At 43.5% G+C, this 10405-nt stretch overlaps 1 pseudogene; it reads left to right on the top strand.

Moving 5' to 3' along the window:
* Positions 1 to 2914: 2914 nt before the first annotated feature.
* LOC105509903 lies at positions 2915 to 3642 on the top strand (annotated as a pseudogene).
* Positions 3643 to 10405: the final 6763 nt, after the last annotated feature.

Genomic DNA, 10405 nt, shown 5'->3' with positions numbered 1-10405 from the left:
TACAGACCCTTACCAAGAAGAAAATATAATCAGGAAAAAAGTGTTCTTCTATATTAGCAATAAAATGGAGGGAAAATGCCTTAGAATAAAGAGTCCACAGTATGTACATAAATAAGAACTTAATACTCTATTGTGATAACTTGAAGAAATATTTTAACAAATTGAAAGATATACCCTGGATAAGAAATCTCAAGGCCAGGCATTGTAACTCATGCCTGTAATCCCAGCACTTTGGGAGGCTGAGGTGGGCACATCACTTGAGGCCAGGAGTTTGAGACCAGCCTGGACAAGATGATGAAACCCTGTCTCTACTAAAATTACAAAAATTAGCCAGATGTGGTGGCACGTGCTCGTAATCCCAGCTACTTGGGAGGCTGAGGCAGGAGAATTGCTTGAACCTGGAAGGCAGAAGTTGCAGTGAGCTGAGATCGCCATCTGGGCGACAGAGCAAGACTCTGTCTCCAGAAAGACAAAAAAAAAAAAAAAAAGAAAGCAAGAAAAGAAATCTCAAAAATGTAAACTTTTCAAGTCCTCTAAATTAATAGATAAATTCAATGCAACCTCAGTCACTAACAAGCTAATTCTAATTCACATAAACAATTATATATAAATTAGTTAATACAGAAAACTTGTTTTGGAAAATTATCAGGAGGGGAAAACTAGTCCCACTAGATATCAACATGTATAAAAGGTACAGTGATAAAATATTTGGTACTGGTAAAGAATAAATAGATCAATCATTGGTACAGAATAAAGTCTAGAACTAGACCCAAGGACATATGGCCATTTAATTTGTGATAAAGTCAATGTGCTAATCATTAAGCTATTGTCCCCCCTGCTTCTGAAGTGTGCCTCTACACTCAATTCGTGACTTGACTGAGACTCAAAATCCATTTCTACTTTGACTCCCTGTAGACTGAACCACAAGGGGCGCAAGAGGGAGCGGGGAGGACCAGACGAGGGAAAAGATTCTTTCTTTCTCTCTCTCTTGGGAAAAGAGGCATGAGCTTCTTGCTCCTTCCGGTTTGCTTCCTGTTCCTGTCTGCTTAGACCCGCAGTGTTCATTGGTTGGTCCTCTATTCTGCTTTCTCCACACTCTCAGAACCAGGCTCATTGTTCAGGATCTCAGTTCCAGAATGCCCTTTCTCAAACACCAAAATGAATTCCAAAGAGACCAAAGATTAAAATATAAAAAAAAATTACAGATTCTAGATGAGAGGGGTAAGGAGGAGTCTGGGAAAATGGCAGTTGTTCTGTGACATCCACGATGCATCCCAACCCAGCTGCAGCCCAGCTGCTCTGTTCTCCTAAGCTAGGGAGCTGCTAAGGCTGAAAGGTGTGGGCAGTGCCCGTGGCTCGGGTGGGGGCATACAAGACAGGAGTGGAACAGGAATTTCCACCTCTGTGCCAGAGGAGATCCTGGAAACAAGCCTCAAAAAGTCTTGGGGCAAGAAAAAGGAGGAATACTGTGATATCTAGGAGTCAATTTGAACAGGCCATGGGCTACAGGGGGGCAGGTCTGTGACTTCCATGTCAGTGTTGCTGAAAGAGCTGGAGGCCTGGGAGGATTCTCCCTGTCCTCTAGGAGGAGCTGAGTTGTCTCTGGCCCCTAGCAGGGAATGTCCTAGGTGTTAACAGCCCTTGCAACTTGGGGCCTATTAAACAATTGATAACTGGCCAGTGGCTCATACCCCTATCCCCATGGACAGACTATGGTGTCTGCCTCTCTCTCAGCATAGCCGCTCCCTAAAGACCTCTAGCAGCTGGGAACCCAGCAGCCAGACACAAGAGCAAACAGAACCAGAAAAACATGTCTCCTAGTGTAATTGAACTGCTGGAGGAACCAGAACATGCCGAGAGCACTCAAGGAGCTCTAAGTCCAGTACAAAAAAAAAAAGTCTCTCTGATAAGACAGCAGGTTGAACACTTGCATATAGTGAAGTTAGCTAAGAAGAGAAGACACTATGTGATGCAGTTCAAAGGGAATGCGAGGGCAGACGAGGACTTTCTTTGGGGAGTAGTGGTGCAGATAAGAAAGGCTTAAAAGTGTTCAGAGAAGGAAATGCGGGGATTTGAATCCAACTCTAACTCCAAAGCCCATGTCCTTTTGTCTCTGGCAGCACTTTGCTAGGATCTGGTAGGGCCCAGAAACAAGTAAGAATAGAGCTTGCTCGCCTGGTATTTTAGAAAAAACAGAGACAGAGCAAGCAGGTGAAGGTCGGTTATCCCATTCTTCTCCCAGAGGGGCTTTCACTGCCCAACACAGCTCAGGTCCTCCTTTCACAAAACAAACTCCCAGGTGGACTCTGGCTGGCAGAGGTATATCTCAGTCCTGTTCTTTAAAAGTCACTAAGTCAATAGCATTTCGGTAATTCCTACAGCAACTTCGTGGAAGTACTAAAACTCTTCTCTACCCACACCCCATGTCCCTCAAGTCTGACTGAAAGAAAACGAGAGATTTGAGGCCCTGGGGCCCTTGGCAAAAAGCCTATGTGTGGCAGAGGTTTGTCTGCAGCTTCCCTGACTTTCGCCACACCGACTTCATAAAGACTTAACTCACTGTCTCAGAGTAAGACCCTAAGAAGAGAATTTGAGGTGTTGACTCTTTCTGACCCCTGTCATCAAATACATACTTATTCACATAATAACAGCTCAGTGACAACTTCTTGCCATTATGGCTTTGAAAGGTTCTACTACATCCCAGACAAGGATTCCTTTTTCTCCCCCAAGTGTAACAATGTTTTTACCCAATGACATATGCTACAAGAATATTCTGACTTTCTGATTTCAGGCAAAGACACACTCACCAACTTATTACTTGACACAGCAAGTCCCAGTCAGAGAATATCATATGAAACAAATAGGAATTATTTGCAAGAATCCAAAACATAGGCTGCATCCCCAGCCCACCGCCATGGCCACCTACAAGCTAATATTGATCAGGTGTGGTGACAGCACGTGGAACCTGGAGAATCACTTCAGCAGCTGGTACGATGCCAACCTAATCCCAGTAGGCCATGAGGAGGCAAAGCCTGGTGGGCAGGCTCTGTGAGATGCTAGCTATGAGTTTGACATCTGCTTCCCCTCAGTGCAGAAGAGAGCAATCGAACCCTCTGGACAGTGCTAGATGCCATTGATCAGATGTGGCTGCCAGTATTGAGGACTTGGTGCCTCAAGGAGTGGCATTATGGGGGTCTGACTGGCCTCAATAAAGCAGAAACTGCTGCGAAGCATGGTGAGGCCCAGGTGAAGATCTGGAGGCGCTCCTATGATGTCCCACCACCTCCGATGGAGCCCAACCATCCTTTCTACAGCAACAACAGTAAGAACTGCAGGTACGCAGACCTCACTGAAGATCAGCTGTCCTCCGGTGAGAGTCTGAAGGAAATAGTTCCTCAGATCAAAGAGGGGAAACGGGTACTGATTGAAGCCCATGGCAACAGCCTTTGGGGCATTGTCAAGCATCTGGAGGGTCTCTCTGAAGAGGCTATCATGGAGCTGAACCTGCCGACTGATATGCGCATTGTCTATGAACTGGAAAAGAACTTGAAGCCCATCAAGCCCATGCAGTTCCTGGGGGATGAAGCTACTGTGCATAAAGCCATGGAAGCTGTGGCTGCCCAGGGCAAGGCTAAGAAGTGAAGGCCAGCAGGCATGCTACTGTCCCTGGGAACACCCTCCCTGGCCATCCCTTCCTCTGCCCCCTGCACATGTCACACTGACCACATCTGTAGACATCTTGCGTTGTAGCTGCAGATGGGAACCAGTGGCTCACATTTTCATTTTAGCCATTTGTCTCCTGCATCCACTCCTTTCATACAATCTAGTCAGAATAGCACTTCTAGGGCACAGGTTCTCAGTCCAAGCTGAGGAAAAGCTCCCCTTGTCCAAGAGAGTTGAAAGGTAGTGACTTGGGTTTTTGCCAGTGCTTTGTTTACTAAGGACTTGTGGGGAGGAACCATGCTAAACCATGAAGAGACACAAGAGCGCCTGTCTGCCCCCAGGAGCCAGTTCTCTGCTCTTCTGCAGTCAGACCACTGCCTGGGGGCTCTAGTCATTCCAGTGGAAGATGAATGTAACTTGCATGGTGATGTGACAAACAACGTTTCCTCCCTGACCACAGAGGAGCTGGCTCTAGAAGGTTGGGATCAATCCTGAATTTAGTTTATGTGTTACATTTACTTTTACCAAAAAAAAAAAAAAGTATAGTATATGTAAATAATACAAAACAATAACCCTTGTGATGTTTCTTGTGGTGGTTGAAATAGTCCCACATGTGGTCATCAGAAAATTAGCCATCCCTCACACCAAGATGGGATAAGCTCTGAGGGGTAGGAGTGCCTCCTGCTGTGTGTTTTAGAATCCTTCACCTGCCTTGTTTCATAGCAGTGAAATGCCTCTTCGTCCTATCCAAGTGTGTCTTTCACTGACGGATTTCTGAATCATGTTCTAGTTGCTTGGCCCTGCCACAAGGGCCCAGTGTTCATTTAAGCATAACTGTACTAAATCCTTTTTCTGTGCATGCCTGTAATCCCAGCTACTGGGAAGGCTGAGGCAGGAGAAACGCTTGAACCCAGGAGGCGGAGGTTGCAGTGAGCCAAGATTGCACCATTGCCCTCCAGCTTAGGCAACAAGAGCAAAACTTCGTCTTCCAAAAAATAAAAATAAAAAATAAAGGAGTGATGTGCAATACTATTTTTTAAGAAAGAATCCCAAACATATTGCCATGCAAGGGGGATGAAGAGAGAGGCAGCATCTTCTGTGATAAGTCACTGGGCTGTACACGTGCACTATTTTTTACATTATTTGAAGCACTCACATACTTAGTTTTTATTTTGTCCTAAAAGTATTTTTTGTGCTATGATATTATTTGTGGTGCCCTTTGAGTGCAAGATGATTATGAAGCCTCAAAATGTTGAAAAATTGTTGAAGAAAATAGTACAGAAAGAACACTGCACCTGCCAAAGAATGACTTCTCCAATCCCTTCTCTACCAGCCCACTCACATCTTTTCTTCCTCTCTTAAGAGTAAAATATGCTCCATTATAGTATCTTTCACATATAAATGCCTTCTACCTATGTACTTTGACCTATGTATTTTCTAATTATTGTTTCTTACATAGACTTGCTTTCATTGTTCAGTCAACAGATTTTTCTATATGTGAATATTGAGGATATCATTGGTCAAAATGAAATGCATCATACGTTTCCTGTTAAAATAAATGGAAATATTTTTCCATCTAATGATTTATTTTCCCCTGAGCAGCAGGGTTTTTCAGGAAAGAATTGAGATCTTTAAGCAAAGGAAAGGTGTCTTATATTTTTTTGTATATGTGATGTTCCCTACAGAGTAAAAGTGAAGTCACATTGCCCCCATGGAGCTCATGGCTACTATTTCCGGAATCAGTTGAAGCAGCTGGAAAACTTAAGTCCCTGGGATGACTAGACATGTCCCTATTCCTTGCTGCAGGCAGGAAGACAGCATTCTCAACATGTTGCCTTTGTGATCAGAGGGACCAAGATTTGGCCTCTCACCACTCAGAGGAAATGACCTAGAGACCCACGGACTATGCCCCATGAAGTCGAGTTAACATAAGGGAAAAGGTGTGCATCAGCAAGGATTAGGCTTAACTGAAAATAATAGAGTCTCACAGAAGCACTGTTTAAACCAGATAGCAGTTTATTTCTCTGTCCTGTGTAAAGACTGAAGCATAAGCAATCTGGGACTGTGGTAGCAGCTCTATTCCTTCAAGTCCTCAGGGTCTCAAACTCCTTCTAGCTCACTTCTTAATCATCCGTATGATATGGTCCTTACCTCACAGTCTAAGAAGGCAGCAAGAGCTCCAGCTCTCACACCACATTCCAAGCAGTAGGATGGAAAGAGTGACAATGAGAAAGGGATGCAAAGGCCATATACCAGCTGTTCTTTAAGAAAGGTTGCTAGAAGCTACCATGCTTTAATTCTGCTTGTAACTCATTGGCCTGAACTTATTCATGTGGCCACAGAAGATGCAGTTCACTGCAGAAAATGCTGAAAAATAAAGCCTTAATTCTGGGCGACCATGTTTCTTAGCCAGCTTGGGCTGACTATAGGCTTAAACAGCAGACACTTATTTCTCACCGTTCTGGAGGCCTAGGAAGTCCAAGATCAAGGTGCCAGCTGTTTCCATTTCTGGTGAGGGCTCTCTTCCTGGCTTGTAGATTTTGAGCTTCTTGCTGCATGCCTTTCCTGGGTGTGCAGGTGTGGGAGGAGAAAGGGAAAGAATGGTCTTGATCGGAGAGAAAGAGCATGATCAGCTCATTCTTTACCCTTGAGTCTCACTCAGGTTCTGATGAAGTGGACAACATAATTGTAATTTGGATAATGGGTACTATTTCCTTATGTGCCTCTGAAATAATAAATTATGTATTTATATGTGGACTTGGATTCTTTGACTGTTTCCAGACAATGAGAATGTCTTTCATCTTTTGTGACATGTTCCCAAAAGTTATGACAATAAAATTCTCACTTTTATATCTCTCAGAGATGAGATGTTTTTACAATTGTTTTCACAATTCTCTATCCTAGGAAATGGGCTTTCTAAGATCTCACTGTGTGTTGTTCTGCATCCAACATGCAGCCAGATGACCCACGACCTTACAAATAAGGCAATATGCTGGTTTCATCCCCTGTTCTGCAAGCTAAGGATCAACAGCTATGACATACATTTGCACATTGATGTTTCAACTCAGGCCCCAAAGCATCATTGCAGAATTCACACATTATTAATTTCCTAAAACCTAAACACATAACAAATTCCAGTGAGAGAAATAGTGCAGGTACCAGTGGAAAGATACAGGCCGTCGTGACACAGACAGGGATGCATGACCAACACTCCATAGCTAAAGTAGCCAGAATTCTCAGAAAACCTGCGTACAACTAAGAACTGCCTTCCCTCACAACTCTGTCAGCCCTTTAAGGGATAAACTGCCTCTTTGCAGCTGATCAGTGCACTCAAGGACAAACAGACCATCTGGAGGTTTTTTTTTTTTTTTTTTTTTTTTTTTTGAGACGTGGTCTTGCTCTGTTGCCCAGGCCAGAGTGCAATGGCACGATCTCGGCTCGCTGCAACCTTGACCTCCTGGGTTCAAGAGATTCTCCTGCCTTAGTCTCCTGAGTAGCTGCAATTACAGGCACATGCCACCACCCCTGGCTAATTTTGTACTTTTAGTAGAGACAGGGTTTCTCCATGTTGGTCAGGCTGGTCTCGAACTCCTGACCTCAGGTGATCCGCCCACCTCGGCCTCCCAAAGTGCTGTGATTACAGGCATGAGCCACCGTCCCCAGCCAGGTTTTGTTTTCATATACTCTGCCTTTACCTTTGTCCAAGGAGATGATCTATGAAACCCTTGTCTTCTCCGTAGAGAAGTAAATCTTCAGCTGTACTCTAACTAAATGCCTGAGTTGCTTTCCTCCTCATAATGTTGCTATTGTAATAGCATAAAAAACACTTTGGAACAGAATCGATTTCACCACCAGTAAAACACTTGCATTCCTCCACTTCAGCAACCCTCACAAATAGTCTTCAAAGTGCACATTATGGCTCAACTGAATCTTCTGGTAGAAAATCCCGTTATAAGAAACAGCTGGGCCTGAGGCTTTAATTAACCCCATTTCACCAAACTCACTGGGTAAGGGTGCTACAGGAACTACCAAGTGGTGGTTTTTGCTTGGATCACACAACTATCATCTGCACGAACCACTCTCATATTTTTTTATTACTGTGACAGTTAACCTGAACGATACAACTCCAGCAAAAACCTTGCAACATTGGGCCAGACAGCCACAGGCCCACATAATACACATGGTGGTACAAATCAACACCATCCATTTCAAAATACTGAGGATTGAGAAGAGGTTGACTCATCCCACAGGTGCTGAATGTCTGTAGTTATGGTCCACCAGCCTTACTAAGGGCTCCTATTCTATCGAGATTTACAATCCAGATTTAGTTTTAAAAGTCCCTAACCCTAAAGTACCTCCTTGATCTCTCCCAAATCCTCACCACTAAGGGAACACAAAGTTCTCACCAAAAGTTTCCAGTGACTTCACTTTCCTGGACTGTAACAGGGATACTTGGGGGGCCAACCTCTGTTTCTCTTGGATGATCACAGGTTTTCATGCCCAAGTGACAGGCCCTGGAAAGTACTGGGCCCTCCAAAATTCTTCTGTGGGTTGACCACACCTGGGATTTGACCTGTGGGGCAGGCAGACACTATGTTGCAACTGTAGGTGCGAGACAATAGCCCTGGCCCTACGTGCATCTGGGCTGGGGGACGCTGGGGCATGAACACTGACAGCATCCTGCCCCTGCTTTTTACCGGAGCCGTTGACACACCTTGCTTGTGTGTTCTGTTTTTAACCATTCTAAACTGAATGAAATTTAAGAAGTTTTTAATAGCCACCATCATCCTTGTTTAAATTAGTTTAAGGAAGTAGCTTTATAGTTTTACAGGATTTTTTTTTTAACTCAGAGGAGGTCATGCATAAAAGCATTTTTTTTTTTTTAAGACTAACAGGATTTCAGATACATAATGAGAAAGTCACTTTATTTTCTGGCTAAAATTTTTAGACAGTTTAAAGAAAACTTTTCATCTTGTGGGTTACATTGGAAACTGAGGCTTGGGAGGTTATCAGGTTGCCAGGGTCTTTTGTTTTGTTTGTTTGCTTGCTTCTACACAGAGATTAGTCATAGGAAGAAACTTAATTTTTTTATTTGTTTGTTTGTTTTTTGTTTTGTTTTGTTTGAGACAGAGTCTTGCTCTGTTGCCCAGGCTGGAATGCAGTGGTGCAAACTCGGCTCACTGCAAGCTCCATCTCCCGGGTTCACACCATTCTCCTGCCTCAGCCTCCCAAGTAGCTGGGACTACAGGCGCCCGCCACCATGCCCGGCTAATTTTTTTTTGTATTTTTAGTAGAGACGGGGTTTCACCGTGTTAGTCAGGATGGTCTCGATCTCCTGGCCTCGTGATCCACCCGCCTCAGCCTCCCAAAGTGGAAACTTAATTTTTTAAACAATTTTTCATCTTCCTAAATTTTGTAGTCTGGTTACATTGACATCTGGGGACAAAGTAGACAGTCCAAGGCATGTAGGCTGCGCTGCTCCCCAAGACTTGGGCGCCTCCTTCTTTCTTCCTGCTCCACCCTCCCCTATAGTGTTGTCCTCATGCAGATGATTAAATCCAGCTCACCACTTCCCTTCAAACTGACCAGCCCAAAGAAAGGGGGACAGGGAAAGAATGGATAGTTTTTCCTGAGGACTTGACTTGGAAGTTGAACGCATTGTTTTTGCAAACATCTCATTACCCAGAAGTTAGTCATGTGGCCGTACCCAGATGCAAAGGATTGCAGGATGTATCATGTCATCTGTGAGGTCATGTGCTCAGCTATGTCATCTGTCATATCATCTGTGAGGTCATGTGCTCAGCTAAAATGTAGAGGATTTTATTCATGAAATGAGGAAGTGAAAAATGGATATCGAAAGATTAGTGGTCTCTGCCACAGTGACATTTGCTTCATGGATGATTGGTGGATCATGGCTAGTGGTTAACTTGGTGATTGGGAGTGCTTAGGTGAAGAGGTATGATCAGTTTTGGGGGAATTGATTACTTTGTAGGATGTAATGGTTTCTAGGGGTTTAATTAGGTTTAGGGCTGTGTGTTAGTCCATTTTTCATTGCCATAAAGGAATATCTGAGACTGGGTAATCTATTTCTAAAAGAGATTTATTTGCCTCGTGGTTCTGCAGGCTGTACAAGCTTGGTACCAGCATCTGCTCAGCTTCTGGTGAGGCCTCAGGAAGTTTCCACTCATGGCAGAAGACAAAGAGGGACAGGCATGTCACATGGCAGGACAGGGAGTGAGAGAGGGGGAATGGAGATGTCAGGCTCTTTAAACCAGCTCTTACGTGAACTGACACAGCGAGAACTCATTCATTACCACGGGGATGGCACTAAGCCATTCATAAAGGATATGCCCCCATGACCCAAACACCTCCCACTAGGCCCCACCTCCAACATTGGTGATCACATTTCAACCTGAGATTTGGAAAGGACAAAACATCTAAACCATATCAGGATGATTAGGCTTGAGGAGGGGACAACTGTTGAGTCTGGATTGAAAGTGATTGTATTAATATGTAGTGAGTTAATTAAATGATTTTTAATTAAATTACATGATTAAATAATATTACATAATTTAAATAATATATATAACTCCTGGATTAATATCAAAATACAACAGAAAAGGTTCAGCTACAGTAAGTTTGGTGATTTTGAGATATGACTTTTTGCTTTGCTAAATACAAAAACTTCTATGTAGAAATTAGTTAAGTATAACAAATTAGTTTTTTTGTTTTTTAAATAAAA

This window comes from Colobus angolensis, unplaced genomic scaffold (genome assembly GCF_000951035.1).
Source record: "Colobus angolensis palliatus isolate OR3802 unplaced genomic scaffold, Cang.pa_1.0 Scaffold181, whole genome shotgun sequence".
NCBI classification, from domain to species: domain Eukaryota; kingdom Metazoa; phylum Chordata; class Mammalia; order Primates; family Cercopithecidae; genus Colobus; species Colobus angolensis.
The sequence above is the reverse complement of the archived record's forward strand: the minus strand, read 5'-3'. Positions and strand labels throughout refer to the sequence as shown.